At 56.5% G+C, this 14,959-nt stretch overlaps 1 protein-coding gene across 1 annotated transcript in view; it reads left to right on the forward strand.

Annotated features, from left to right (window-relative positions):
• The first annotated feature begins 4,865 nt into the window (after nucleotides 1–4,865).
• Nucleotides 4,866–14,959, forward strand: part of BCOR (BCL6 corepressor) — a 114,580-nt gene continuing 104,486 nt past the window's right edge. Inside the window, exon 1 of the mRNA XM_060086326.1 lies at nucleotides 4,866–4,885. The gene's annotated coding sequence lies outside the window, so the exon portion shown is untranslated. The remainder of the gene's footprint in view (nucleotides 4,886–14,959) is intronic.

The raw sequence follows: 14,959 nt of genomic DNA on the forward strand, positions 1-14,959 counted from the left end.
CATGGAAATATGCTAAGCAAACCTGTCTAGTGCTCAAACCTATGACATCCATCTTGTTTGACCCTATTCTAACCACTTAAGTTAACCAGATTCAAGTATGCAGTATTTAAGTACCGAGAAAACAGTCAGAGAAGGAAGTTGTTTCACTCAAAATTCTCTACATGCCTTTGTGTCTTAAATCCTTCTATTAACAAGAAGGGGTGTAAACAGATAATCCTTATAGCAACTTACAACATTGGTACCATTAGGTCCAGCCATTTTTTTAAGGTTGAAGAAACGAAGCCTCAGAGAGAATAACTAACCTGCCCAGGGACTTCCCTAGTGGTCCAGCAGGTAAGACTCCGCGCTCCCAATGCAGGGGGCCCAGGTTCGATCCCTAGTCGGGGAACTAGTTCTCACATGCATGCCGCAACTAAGAGCCCATATGCTGCAACTAATCATGCCACAATGAAGATCCTGTGTGCCACAACTAAGACCTGGTGCAGCCTAAATAAATAAATCAATATTTAAAAAAAAAAAAACACCACTCGCCCAACATCACACAGCTAGTTAAACGGCAAAGTTGGGACTGAAACCCAACACTATAAACGGCAAACCAAGCTTTTTTTTTTTTGGTCTGGGTTGGGGCGCTTTTAGTTGGTAATCAGGGGAATCCATTCATAGTAGCGCAAGGAACAGAAGGGAACTGATGAGAAGAACTCAGGAGCAGAAGTACAGGCAGGCCCCCACAGGGGGCAGGAGCCGGGCACTGGACGCCCTTCAGGAACCGATCTTTGCCCTCTCTGGGGCCCTGTGTTTCTGAAGGCACTCTGTTTTTTACCGCATTTCTTTATTATTCTCTGCCTTTCTGCAGACTGGCTTTCCCTGGCCTGGCATCCACAGGCTCGAACGCAACGGCCCCACGGTCAGGCAGGGCTGACTACATAATTTGTGGGGCCCAGAACAAAACTAAAATGCAGGCCCCCAGCCAGGGGCTGGGACCTCACTCTCCCCTTCCCCCACATGCCCACTGCCTCCACCCAAGGTACTCGCTGGCCTCCAAGGGATCACAACCTCCATGCTGGGACACATTCGGTGCCTGGATCCTCAGTGGAGGAGAGGGTCCTGCCAACTGTCCGGCCAAAAGTGCTGCCCCCTTGCCCCACCCCCAAGGCCCCGTGAGGCTCCCCAACCCTGACCGTCCCAAAGTTAGTACCCAGGGGCAGAAGGTAGTAGCAGTCCCAAGGCCAGGGTGGTGTGTGGGAGGCCAAGCAGGGCTAGGGTCACAAGGAGGTGGGGAACTGGCATCTGAGGATCCATCTCAGGAAGGTAAGCCGGGGTGGAGGGGCGGGAGGTGGAACCATGCGGCCAGCCCTGCCCTGACTGACCAGCTTTCTCTCTCCTGATCCCCCATTTCCAGGGGAAAAAAAAAAAAAAAAAAAAAAAAGAACAGAACTGGCTCAGCTAGGGGCAGATTCCACCTGCACCTACAGCAACATAGAGGCTGCTGGCATCCCAACCCCACAGAGGAGATAGAGGGCAGCTCCCAGAGAAATGGGATGTGAACCAGGAACAGAGCCCAAAAGGTCCCTCTTGAACCCTCTCCTACCATCTACTAAGTGATGTCATACTGTCTGTCACATGCCCTGTGAGTATCTGAGCAGAGGTGGCTGGCTAACCAGCCCAGGAACCATCCCCCCTTCTGTAGTAACCTGAAGCAGCAATGGCCTCAAGCGAAAAGGTACCACTCCTCAGCCTCCCCTGCAGCAAGAAGTGGCCAATGAGACACAAGTAGAAATCACTAGGTGGGACTTCTGAGAAATCTTTAGAAAGGAGGCTGACTCAGCTGGGTGGGGGTGTCCTTATCTCCCCCTGTCTCTCCCCTTCTTGCTGCCTGAATGATTCAAAGTAGTGGGTGGCACGATCAGATGGAGGAGGCGAGTTTGGGGAGGGTGGGTTCCATTGTTCCACAAGGAGTCCTCAAGGATCTGAATTAAGGATGGTCGGATGAGGAAGAGCCCAGGATAGACGTTAAGGAGGTAGGACCTACAGGATTCGACGGTCGGGACCACATCCAGTACCTTTCGTGTGCCAAGCGAAGTGGAACATAAGCTCCGTGACGTAGGGACTGTGTCTCTGTTGCTTACCATTGCATACCCTGGGCCAGCACAGTGCCTGGCACGAAGTGCATAATCCCTAAGTGTGTTCCAACAGATGAATGAAGAATGAATGAAACTGCTCCAGGAGTCATTTGGGGGCTTGACTCCTAATTGCTCAAGAGCATCCATCCCCAGGGAGCCCCTTGTACCCATGGAATGATTCCCAAGTACGACTTCTCTTGCTTTGTGCCACCTGCGAGCGCCCGCCATCCCCATGCTCAGACCCAGGCTGGGTTTTCGGGGACCTGGAGGACGAAAGCCATAGGAATGCCACCCTGCTCCGAGCTTTTCCCAACTCTGGCTCTGATGTGGTTTGCAGGCCAAGTTAATGCCCCTGTTTCCACAACATCACTTCCTCTGCAGCGTGAGAAAAGAGGAAGAAAACTCGCTCTGTGACTCTCCTCTTCCCCCAGGGAAAGCACAAAGCTGTTGGAAACAATAAAAGCAGCCCTGTGTAAAGGGGAGACTTTTGTCTGTGCAGTCAGGGGTTGCTGCGCCCGCGACTTCCTGCAGGGACATTCGGCAGCTTTGCAGATAAATAAATGCTCACATTCAGAATGACCAGCCTAGAACACTTTTATGAGCCTTTTCTCCTCCCCAGGCTGTACACAGATAATAAATCATATTAGCATCCTGAACCTCTGGTTCAGCATCACTTGTCACCAGTTCCCCCTGCACGAGGGGTAAGTGAATTTCAGCAAGACTGTGTGCAGCTACGATCCGGCCACGTAGGATTGAGGCCTGTGGTCTCCTTGGAAATCACTAGATGTTTCCAACCTGGGCTGGCCACAAGCTGAGGTCACAGGGCCCTGCTGGTCACTCCAGACCAGACTGTAAAAGAGGCGGCTGAAACCCCAGCCTTCTAATCAATATTGGGTTGTTACTTAGAAAATAAACGCTTTCATTTCTTGGTGAATTATCATAGGAACATGAGCCAAAATAGACAACTGTCAGAAAGAGAGAAAGACAAAGAAGGAAGGGAGGGAGGAAGGGAGGGGTAGAGAGAGGGAGGGAGGACAGACTATATCACTAATCAGAAACAGAGACTATAGCCATTTTCTTCCTCCATATTCTACTTAATACAGTGACTTACACCACAGAGGCATTCAACAGATGTTGGAGGAATCAAACTGGAAGGGAGAAAGTTTACTTTCAGGTAACCGGAAATGAAATTTGTCCTCATTTCAGGCTGCCCAATTAGTGACACAGAAGGAACAACCGGTTAGGTTTAGAAAACGGGGGCGGGGAGGGGGGAGACAGTGGATGACAATATGGATTACCTGAATATATGAATTTTTAAAAATCGCATCCTCTCTTTGGCTACCGGAAGGAGTCGGACAGCCCAGAGCACCAGCGGCAGTTCTCCAAATGGCAGATATGGTCCCGCTGCCCAGCATCTCGGAGCTGTTGGTTGAGGTAGATGACTGCCTTCCAAGAGATGTGACCTCACAGCTGGTGAGGGCTGGGACTCTGGAACAAGCTGCACAGATGCACGGATCATGGTGTTCCTTATGTGGTCTGTGAATTAAAAGATAACCACTGAGCTGCAAGTCACGCTCCCCTCAGGCCAACACCACCACCACCAGCCTGTGGAAGGGAAGCCAATGAGCCACGTTTGGTGGGTGTATACTCCTTTCCTGTGATATGTTCAGAATCACTTCAAATGCAGCTCCAGGCTGCCTGACCCTGAGCAGAAGCCTACGGAGAAGGAACAGGGTAGGGAAAATGGCTGAGATCAAGTAAAAGCTGCTTTGGGTATGTGCCCCAGCAAGTTCAAACGCTGCCAGGCTGATTGGCTGGGGGGAGGGGTGGGAGGTTAATATATTTTTGAATAAGAGTTTCCTGTTATCTGCAAACAGTCACAAAACAGCTAGAGATTGTATTAAGGTAAAACAGTCCTCTTAGAAGGAGCAGTGGTTGGGGCCGTTTTCTCTAAAATCACTTGCCATCAGTGATTCTGTCAATCATTTATTCAGACACCCATTCATTTCACCATTATTTATTAAGGCCTACTGGGTGTCAGTCACAACGCAACGTGGAAAATATGTAGCCCTCAAGTGAACACTAAGTTCTGTAGATGGGTCTGTACTTTTGATTCCAAGGTGAGCACTAGCATAATGTTTAACCACCCCGGACTCTGGGACACCTGGGTTCAAATTCCTACTCCTACTAAGTCATTTAGCTCGCTGGGTGACTGATAGAGTCAATTAACTGACCTTTCTCTACGCCTCAGTTTCCTGATCCGTAAAGTTCAAGGGCTTGTAAAGTACTCGGCACAGCCCAAAAGTGGGAGCTACTATTACTATTTAGCGCAATCCCCCCACCCCACCCCAGCTCTGATCCGTGCCGCACTCCACCGCTCCGTGGTATTTCGGAGGCTGTCCAGGCCCTCCGCCGCTGGGCCGTGACCCTGGAAATCAGGTCAGGCACCAGTCAAGGCGGCGTGTGTGTGTGCGTATGTGTGTGTGTGTGTGTGTGTGTGTGTGCGTGTGCGCGCGCGTGTTGGGGTGGGAGTGGGGGGGTGGCTTTCTTTGCGCGCGGCTTTCCCCAGGGCCTCTGGACAGTCTAAAAACTCACTTGGGAGGAGAGGAATGAGCGTGAAGTGGCTCTTTCGATCTGAGACACCCCCTCCCGGAGGAATCACTCCCTCCCCCCAGCCCAGCGCGGAGTGAAATCTTAGAAGCCGCCGCTGCCGGGTTTGAACAGAATGCCGGAGTCGGTGGAAGCCGGAGCTGGTCGGCCCGAAGGTCAGCGAGTTGTTTTGAGTTCTCGTACCCGGAAGGGGGGGAGGCAAGGAGGAGAGGACGCCGGGGCCCGAGAGACCCCGCGTCAGAGCAGAAATTGTTTGTGCTCCGGAACAGGCAGATAGGCGGAAGCCGCGACGGGGGCGGGTCACGTGCGGCGGTGGCGGCGCAGCTGGCGGGGGAGCCGGGCTGGGACAAGGGCCGGGCCGGGCGGGGGTGGCACGGGGCGGCGGCTTTCGCAGCCGAGGGTGGAACCGGCGTACTCCGGGCGCTGAGAGCGAGTGGTGCCCCGAGCCCGGGGCGAGGGAGGTGCGCGAGTTATGGAGGGGCTGGGGTGGGAGCCAGCGTGCTCGGAGCTCCGCGTGGTGCCGCAAGGGCGGGACGAGGGATTGCTGGGGGGTGGCACGGGGTACGGAAGCGGGCCCCCCAGGCAAGAGTGGCGATAGCGGGACCGACACGGAGACTGCGCGGGCGTCTCAACCCCGAGAATGGAGGCGCCGCTCCTGTAGTCGCCGGCCTTGTTGTCTTCTTGCACGCAAATCCCGGAACGACCGGAACCGCCATCCCTGCCTGCGTCCCAGGGGTGCCCCATTACGCGCGGGGAAGGCTGCATCCCGCAGGGCGACTCCGGGCGGGGCAGGCTGAGGAGGTGGCTCCGCCGGAGGATGCGGGCCGGAGTCGTGGTGCACACGACCCACGCGCCTCCCCCTCCCCCGGAAGAACGGGCGAGGGAAGGCGCGGGCCATCGGTGGGGACTCCCCGGGGCTGTGGGAGCGGTGCGGGGGCCGCAGAGCGGGAGAGGGTGCTGTAGAGAGACCATTGGCCCTACCTTAAAGACAGGGGTGGCCTCGTGGCCGGGGTTGAGGAGTCTGAAGTTTCCCCAAAGTAGCGAGCGCTACTCCGGCGTGGGATGGAAAGAACACAAACTTGGCCATCCGCCAGAGCCCTTGGGGACGCCTGACTTCGGTGCCACCCTCCGAGTGGCCCGAAGTGTCCCCTTCCGCTCCGTAGTCCACGAGGTTGAGGTCCGAGGCCTAGAAAAGTGGGAGGGTGTGGTCAGGCCTCGGACGGGAAACCCACCCAAGTTCCTCTCCGACGCCACGCGAGAAAGGCGCGGAACAGTCGTCTCGCAAAGTTTCCCGCCCCCCTCCCATCGGGGAAGGGCAGCTCTTCCGGCGGTGGGGGCGGGGGAATGGCCTCGGCCCGGGGAGCGGTGCTAGTTGGTTTTCTCGCAACCAGGTCTTAGGAGAGGGGCGCGGGCCGCCAGCGTGTTCGCGTCCCCAGAGTGGCGACGCTTGGCCCGCTGCGACGTCTGCTCGGAGTCTCGGCAGCGGGAGCTGTGCAGAGTCTGGGACGACGCGAGACGCCATTTGCATCCCCCCTCCCTCCTGCAGGTTGGCGGGGGCCGGGGTGTCGCCCGCCGCGGAAGCGTATTCCTGGCAGTGACACTGATTAGATGCTGTGTCGGTACGTGCACAGAATCGGGTGGGCCTTCACCTCTCCTGTGCACATACACTTTCTGTTGGAAAAGTTGCGGGTTATTCCCACCCCCCGCGCCGCACAGCTGCTGTCTCCAGGGCGGAATTTGAAGAGCACGTTTGCTCAGCCCGAGGGAGAGAGGATCGCGCCGGCGCGGGGAGGCCGCCGGGCCCAGGCTGCGAAAATCCAGCCCTGGCTTTGCGTCGAGCTGCCGAGTGCGGCGCTTACGCGCGCCCGGCCAGCCGAGGCCTGGTTTCCATCTGCCCCTGTTGCCTCCGTGTTAAGTTCGCCGGGGAAAACCCAATGATCCGTGCAGAGCCCCTCGGAGGAGAACACCTCCCCCCACCCCAAGCCCGATTCTGACCGATGGAAAAAATGACAGTATAGGTCAGAACAGGCTGCCCGCGAGTATTAATGCGGCCGTCTCCGTTCCCGGTGCTTGGGGAAGATGGGCGCCAAGCCAGGAAACCGCCGAAGGAGGAGCCTGCCCCTTCCCGGGCTAGAAAACGTGGATTCTTAGAGAGACCAGACAGACATGGGCAGACAGCTGAGAGAACTTAGCTCATCTAAATACAGGTTGTTCATGTATCTTTCAAGCAGGATGAATCTTTTTTTAAAAAATCAAGTAAACGTTGAGTCAGTTATGAATACTGTGAGAACTAGTTGATCTGTAGATGAAACTCCGCTCTCTGCCTGCTATTAAACGTGTGTGCAGGAGGTGCCGGGCTGAGCATGATGTATCTTAGCACAGCCCGTGTGTGTCCTAAGAAACCGCGGTCCCCTTTGCACTCCACCTTCGAGGACTCTTACTATAACTCTAAACGGGGATTTCGTCTAGTTGTAGTTTCTATATGGGGGTTGCTTGCTCCTTGCAGACTCCCTCCTGAGGTTGTTTGTACTTCAGACTAGATGGTCCTGGGTTTTGGCTTTTATAAGCCCACGTTTTTCTCTTGCCTTTTTCTTTAACCTGCGTTCGTGCTGCTGGGTGCCGGGGAGTCCCCGCCCCTGGCCCCCGGCCCCCGGCCCCCGGCCCCCGGCCCCAAACGTCTGCTCCCGCCGCCCTCGGACTCTCGCTCGCGCACCACGCGGCCTCGGAGGAGGGGAAAAGTGAACGCTCCGGGTGGCGCTCGAGAACTGGAATTCTGACTTAGGGCTGCGGGTTTGTTCCGGAGGCTGGCCGGCAGCGGCGTGGGAGCCAGAGGCTGTGAAGGGGAAGCCCCGGAGGTGACCCTGAAGCTTCGGGAGCAAACCCGGAGGCACCCGCGTCTTTGTCTTTCGCGGGGCTGGCTGCCTGGCACGCACAGTTCCGATAAGGATCAACTGCAAGAGCGAGAGCGCACCGCCAGCACATTTCAGTGATTAGGCGAACGCCGGCAGCCACGTAAGGGAAAGGCTATTTGCGTTGTCTTTGAAAAGGAAAAGGCTGTCTCACCTAATGAATTATGAGTGACCCGGGAGAGGCCAGGCGGGGAGTGAGTGGCGCCGAGGCCTCCTCGGGGCGCTTCTTTGCCCCAACTCCGCCCCATCGCGCAGGAGACCCCGTTTCAAAGGAAATGGGAAGCTTTTTGAAATTAGAAATCTGACCCGTTCTATGTACGTACATAGTGGTGCATTTGTGAGTCCCTAAAATGAGACTCACCAGCAGCCCAGGGACTGGGGCCTGCCGCCTGCCAGCTCTGGACCAGTGTTAAAATCTGGCTAACTTACATCCCCAGAGGATGTGGCTTTTGCCCAGCGCCTCTAAGAACTGATTTATAGGAGGTGGCCTTGAGCCATCAGAAAGGGTGTCCTGGAAGAGTCTACCGGACGTCCTCTAAACCAGTGCTGTTCGCCCAAGGCCTCAGGGAGAGGGTGGGTAATTGTGCCTGAGCCCTAGCAGGAGCTTCCCATTAATCCAGTCTAAATGAGCACCATTAAAGCAAAGTTCCTCCTTCCATCCCTACCACACACAGGGGTCTTTAAGGGAAAATCTATTGGAGACAGTTTGAGCCCATTTTGCCTTCTTAACTTTTGTGGGCAGCGGTGCCCTTTCTACCCTGTGCAAACCCTGCCTTCAGCTGCTTCAACCTGGTAAGAGGGTACCAAATCCTAACAACAAACATTGTAGCACTGTATGCCAGGCAGAGTTCTATGCACTTTATGTATTAACTCTTTTTCTGAAAACAACCCCGTGAGTTAGACACGTTATTGGTATCATTTTACAGATAAGGACACTGAGGCCCAGAACTGTTAAGCGGCTTTGTCGCACAGTTTGGGCTATGGCCAGGATCGCCCCCGACTGAGGAATGTGGGGCTGTGCTGCCTCCCCAGTGTTGTGTAGTGAAGGTGAGCTGTTTGGGGGGTGTTGGACCCCCCACCTTCCAAAGGGTTATGGGAAGAGATGAGGAAGCCCGACATTTGGCCCTTATTTTGCACGTTATTGTGGCTCCGCGGCGGAGAAGGGACCAGAGAAGGCAGTGCAAAGGCCCCTCGCCCCACCTCGCCACATAGCATCCGGCGGTCACGTCCGCCGGAGGTGACTGAGCACTGGGGACAGCCGATTGCCGAGGAACTCCTTATCACCGAGAGTCAGTGGTCCCGGGAGGCGGAGCTAAACTACCGCCTGCGGGGGCGGCTGGGTCACGCCGGTCCCTGGGCTCCGGGCGCGCAGCCGGGCTCCTCTCGCGGAGCTGGCCGGACGCTCGGCAACGCCTTCCGCACCTCCTGGCTCCCCTCCGCTTGAGCCGCCAGCCCTGGGCACGCAGCCTCACGGCCGGGGGCTGGAAAGGCCAGCTAGGCAAGTCCCGATTGGGACGGCTGGTTCCGGGTTGCTCACACTCACCCTGCCTCCCCCAAACACTCGTCCCCCTTTCCGGGCGCGCGCGCCTGCGCGTGTACACACACACATACACACACACACACACACACACACGTCTCAAGCGCGCAGCCCGCCTCCCGGGCCTCCGCCTTCCCTTCCTCCTCCCCTCTCCGGCGCTTCGGAAGCCCGTGGCGGTTGTGTGCTGCACCGGGGAAGAATCAGGGTGGAGGGGCCGCGCTGCCCTGCTCTTCCTCAGGGTCCGTGCACATGCTGGCACCCGTGGGACGTGCAGCCAGGGCTGGGGATCCCCAACTCCCCCGGAAGTGGCGGCGGCTGGGGGGGACCTGTGCGCTCTGTGTTTCACGATGGCCCGGGGGGTCAAGGGGGAAGGCTAGACAGTGGGGCCTACGCGTGGGTGGCGGTGGCGATAAATCCCCTCTCCGCGAAGGCTGGCCGGGTCTCGGGCCACCGCTACTGGGAGTCCACCCTTCATGTCTTGTATTGGCCGCAGCTTGACGGCCTGCGTGCCCGGGCCAGAGTGTGGCCCTGTGTGTCTTGGGGCGGGGGCTGTTGTGATCGGAGGCGGCTGGGCGATCAGCTCCCCATCTCACAGCCTCGAGCCTTTACTTTTAGCTCGCGGAGACCCACGGGCCCCCGCTACCCTAGCCACCGCCGGGCCCGAGGAGGGACAGGCAGGCCTGGCGGCAGGCTGGCCTACCCGCACTTGCGGGCGTTGAGAGAGGCTCCGAGACCCCGGCCGGCTGCCGAGCCGAGGGAGGGAGCGCAGCAGCCCGCGCGCCTAAGGCAGAACACACGCCTTTCCCGGAACCTTGAAACACAGGGGAGCCGCTGCCATCTTCGCGTGACGAGCAGCGAGACGCCGGTGATTAAGTGCTTCTTTCCGGCTCCCTCTCCGGGTTGCGGCTCTCCTCCTTGCCAGGGAGGGAAGCATAAAACCTGGGGGGGGGGGGCGGGGAAGCACACTACTGCGCTCTCCACTCTCCCTCGATGTCCTCACTGGTCTCCCAGGGTGCGTCTGCGCGGGGCGCCCTCCCCCCTTGCACCCCGCCTCGCCGAGGATCGAGGCTTTGGGGTATCCACATACCTCAGTTTCCATCCGCCTCGGCCCAAATCTGGGAGTTTAATGGGGGGGCACACATTGCCATAGCCACCCGTCCCCCATCTCTTCTCCTCCCATGGGGATTAAAGTTTAATACAGGAATCCCCCACCCACACCAGGGACTAATCCTGCCGCCCCTCCTGGGATTAACTCGGCTCACAGGTCCATAAAACACTTCCGGCGCGGCCAGAGGGTCTGTCTGCAGAAACACTTTAAAATTGTCCTCCCGGGCCTGGAGTCGGAATTGACCCGGTGGAGGGAAGTGAGTAAACAGAAGGTTGTAAGAGACTATCCCGTGCGGTTTGCAGGCTGTGGAAAGAGATGCCTAAAATGTGAGCCGTCGGGGCTGCTTCAACCCAGAGGGTGGCTGGGGTCTCAGTAGACACATCTCAGAAAAGGATGCAGCATTTGCTGTATGACATTGACCTGGAGGAGGGTAGATGCAGGCAGGAGCTGGCAGGTTTCAGCTGGCTTCTGGCCCCAGTTCAATGAGGAAGACTAGAGTCCTGAAACTTGGTGGGGGGGAGTCTGTCTCCTTATCTGTAAATGGGAACAGTAACACTCATCCTGCCCCTCTCAAGTGGGATTCTGAGAACCAAAGTCTTCAAGCACTTTGTAAACGGGGCCTGACCCCCTGCACATCACTGTGACTCATGTTCAGTCTCTCTTACTCTAGAAAACACAGTGATTTGCTGATTAAAAAACAAAACAAAGTAAAAACCAGCTCCTCCTCAAATCCATGCAGGAATGTACAGATAAAGGGAGTCCAAAAGCTGTTTAAGATTTTGAACATCCTTTTCATTTACATCACTTCAAATTAAGTTTCTGAGGTAATGGGAGAATCTTTGGAATGCTCTAAGAAAAATCCCTGTCAAAAGGGGGGTTAAATGGAAAGAAAAAAGACCTCTAAATTGGGTCAAATCATATTTTAAGGAGAAGAAAACTGGCTGAGGAATATAAATTCTAAGTAGCTTTCTGGCTCCCGTATCCTTCTCTTAGTCTGGAGAGCAGATGGTATAGATAGCCACGCTGCCCCCAGAACCCCGGAAGTAGGCCCTGACTCGGGCTTGATCAGCTAAGGGCGAGGTGACTGGCGTTTAGGGTGGGGACAGTGACGAAGGGCAATAATTTGCTTAAAATGAACATAAGAAAGGCCTAGCCCTGCCTCTGCGCCCTGAAGGTCCAGAACTGCTAAAACTGTGTGTGGGAGGGGGCTCCAGGTGACCTCCTTCCCCGCAGATGGACTCACGCAGCGTGACCGGCCCCAGGTGGCGCCCAGGCGCGCTGGGGATAGAGGCCTAGGCTGCGCATTCGCTCAGCCTCTTAGACTGCAAGCGGGGGCCTCTGGCTGGACCGCCCACCGACCTTCCTCTCCCCGGCCAGGCCCCGAGGCCTCCGGGCAGGGTCTACTCGCCACCACCCCAATGCCCCTCGTGCTGCGCCCTCCCCTCCCTGGCACCCGGCCCGGATCCCCAGGCCTCCCCCGCCCGCAGCCGCCGTTCTTCCCCTCGTGATTCAATTAGCAACGGTGCAGAAAGCCTGTTTACCTCTGCAGGCCAGGGCGACTCGATCTGCGTAAAAAGCCCTAACGCCAGCGCCGACCGGTAGGGGGGGATTGTCCTATAGATTATTTCTCCTCCTGTGTTTTTTTTTTTTTTTTCTTTCTTTCTTTTTTTTTTTTTGAAACGAGAAGGCTTGGTTGGAGAGGGGGTGGGGTGGCGTGTTTGCTGCTGTTTTTTAAAACACCGTATTTAAAAGAGAAACAAAAGCCACACAAAAGCCGTTTAGGAGGTACCAAGGCTGTTTTTACATATAAAAAGTGCAGCGAATACCAAGGGGCCCCCAGCAGTGATAAACTAAATGGTTGGCCGATTTCGACAATTAGCAGTTAATGTGTTATCGGCGATCTGCAAACAAGTTTTGAGGCTCGAAGGACACCAAATTCCTGTTCCAGTCGACAGCGTTGTACTCGAATCTGTCGGGCATCTCCGATGCTCTCGTTTTCCCTGAGTGCGAATCCAGCTTCGGCAAGTGTGGGTTTCCCGAGTTGGAGGACAGACTTGGGTTTTAGAAAATTCACTTGGGCAGCCGAGAAGCCTCCGCCTGCATCGCCCCTCCGGCCCGAGCTTGTCTCTTTGTTCCAGTTTCTCCAGTTTTTTTTCACTCCCCCCTAATTTTGCAGACCTCTTAATTTTGCACGTAGTAGGCCTCCAACAAATGTGGAATGAGTGTCAGAAACCAAAGTGAGTCTCTTGGCCTGGAAGGCAGCCTGGTGCGCGGCCTCGCCCTCGGAACCCCACTTGGGTGCCCAGAGCCCTCTGGCCGCCGCAGCCTGCGCGCAGCTTCGCCCTGCGCGGGCCTGAGCGGGCGGGGGAGGCCGGGAGGCACGAAGCGCCCGGAGCCTGCACGATGATAAATATTGCGCAGACAGCCCATAAATAATTTGCATTATGTTCAGCTGACAACGCAGGGCGATTAATTTTAATAGCTACATATTTGCCTGGGCTGCTGCTTTCGTAGGCCCGGTAATGAAAGGCGAGAGGCCGCCCTGGCTCTGTGCTCGCGGTCCCGGAAGGCAGCCGGGAGGTGCGGGAGAGCCCGACACGGCGTCTCCTCCAGGCAGCGTCCCGGCGAGTCTCAGCCCCTGGGCCCCCCTCTCGCTCTCCGGGCCGTGTAGACGTGGGGTGCGCGCGCGCCGCGGGAGCACCCCCGGGGCCTCGAGCAACAGGAACCACCATAATGACACTGCACATTTGTCTACATGGGGAGAGCCACTTGTGGACCAGGAGACCCTCCCCAAGGCGATGCGCCCCACCCGGACCAAGTCCAGAGTGAACTCCGGAGGGGATTTCACGTTCCAGTTTTGGTGGGGGTGGGGAAGTGCTTAGCCCGCCGATTCAACGGTGGGCCCCAGCGCGGCAGAGGCTTTTCCGCCCTCGGGACCCCGGCAAGGGGCAGAACAAAGCCCAGCTGCCCACGCGTCCTCCCCGCGCGCGTCCTGAGTCCTGCGGTCTTGCGCCCCGCGGGTGCCCCCTCTAAAATGCTTCCCGAGCTCCTCGATTAAAAGGACCGCACACATAAAAGACGGAAGAAAGGATTTGGAGCAGCTCTTAAAAAGGGGGCGGGGAGGGGAGCGCAGCGAAGAAGCACACGGCGCAGCGGCTGCCGCGGTCCCGTGGTGGCCGGGTGCGCGCGTGTGCGTGTCTGTGTGTGCGTTCCGATGACAAAGCCCTGCCGCCGCCTGCGAGCTCCAAGCTGCCTGAGCACTGGTGGGGGAAGGGAGGGGAGGGGAGGGGAGGGGAGGGGAGGGGAGGAGGGGAGCCAGCGCTCGCGTAGGTAGCGGGGAGTCGAAGCTTCCCGGGAGAAAGAGTTCATTCATAAACTGGAGGAGGCCTCCTGGCCGGGCCAGGTGGAGCCTCCCGAAGCCAACACCTGTGTATTTTCTTATTTGAAAAGGGGCGAGCGCATCGATCATTACCATATTTTAATTGCCTTTCGCAAAGGTCATCTCTAATTATGGGTTGCGAGGAGGGTTGGCCAGGGTCTGTAAGCCCTTTATTATGTGTGTGCGTGAGTGTGTGTGTGTCGCCGCTGAGACAATGCGCCCAGCTTATCGAAATGCCAATCCGAGGGTGTCCGTGCGCGCCTGTGAGGCGGTCACGACGTGCTGGATCCACGCAGACAGACCAGGCTGCGTGCACAATAAAAGCCGAGCAGGCGGCGAAGGGCCGCGCAGACCCACGGGTTTTCTTTTTAGAAACGGTGGTGCGAAAAGACTTGACAATAATAACACGCAGCAGAATTAAATCAGGGCGGGAATAAGAAAATGCATTTTCGTTTCTAGAACCGCGTACTGTGTTTAACCCATCCGATCCCCCAAGAGCTTTTTGTGCCCACGTGGAGGCCCGCGCAGAGACAGGTGCGGGGCAGAGAGTGGCTTTGGGACTGCCTGGTGATGGTCCAGGACAGCCACCTTATTTTAAAATAATACTAATCTCTTCCTTTAATTCAGCGTAGTTGTCAGCTACAGTGAAGTGGAATCCTTAACGATGTCTGTTTTATGGGGAATGATACCCGGCTAGTTGAAAAGGAGAAAGAAAACATTAAGGTTTTTTTTTTTTAACTTTTAAAAGTCTGCATTTCCTTAGTTTTCATCACTTGCGGAAACCCTTGAGGCAGAAGCCTATTTTAACTTTGTCTGAGGGAGCAGCCGGTAAGGTTGTTGGAGGGTCAGGGGTTCTTAGGAGGCTATTTTGGAGATGAGGGGGTGGAAATCAGTGAAGAGCTGTTGGTCAGGGGTGGCCAGCAGCCACTCTAAACTTGACTTTATCAAAGGAGCCTGACATCTCTGAGCCACCATGCTGTTTCTGGGAGTCCCGCCTGGCAGAGCCAGGGGCTGGGGTCAGAAGCCTCAGAGAGTTAGAGGGTTTTGTACCAGCTCTGCTTCCTCCTCTGCCCCCCACACCTGGCCTCACCAGCAGCCTGCTCTGCCCGGAGGAAGGCAGAGCCAGATGACTGGTCCAACCCCCGAGAGACCGCCTGGCTTTCTCCTCCCCTGTAATCAAAACCAGATGCACTTAAGCGCCTTTCATCAGAGGAAGCCCAAAGCCCTTTAACAGGCTTCAATAAAAGCCTTGCTAGGGCCTACCAGCCTGCTCAGTGTCCAGGCCCCTGTGCCCAT

Source organism: Mesoplodon densirostris, chromosome X, assembly GCF_025265405.1.
Source record: "Mesoplodon densirostris isolate mMesDen1 chromosome X, mMesDen1 primary haplotype, whole genome shotgun sequence".
In the NCBI taxonomy this organism is placed as follows: Eukaryota; Metazoa; Chordata; class Mammalia; order Artiodactyla; family Ziphiidae; genus Mesoplodon; species Mesoplodon densirostris.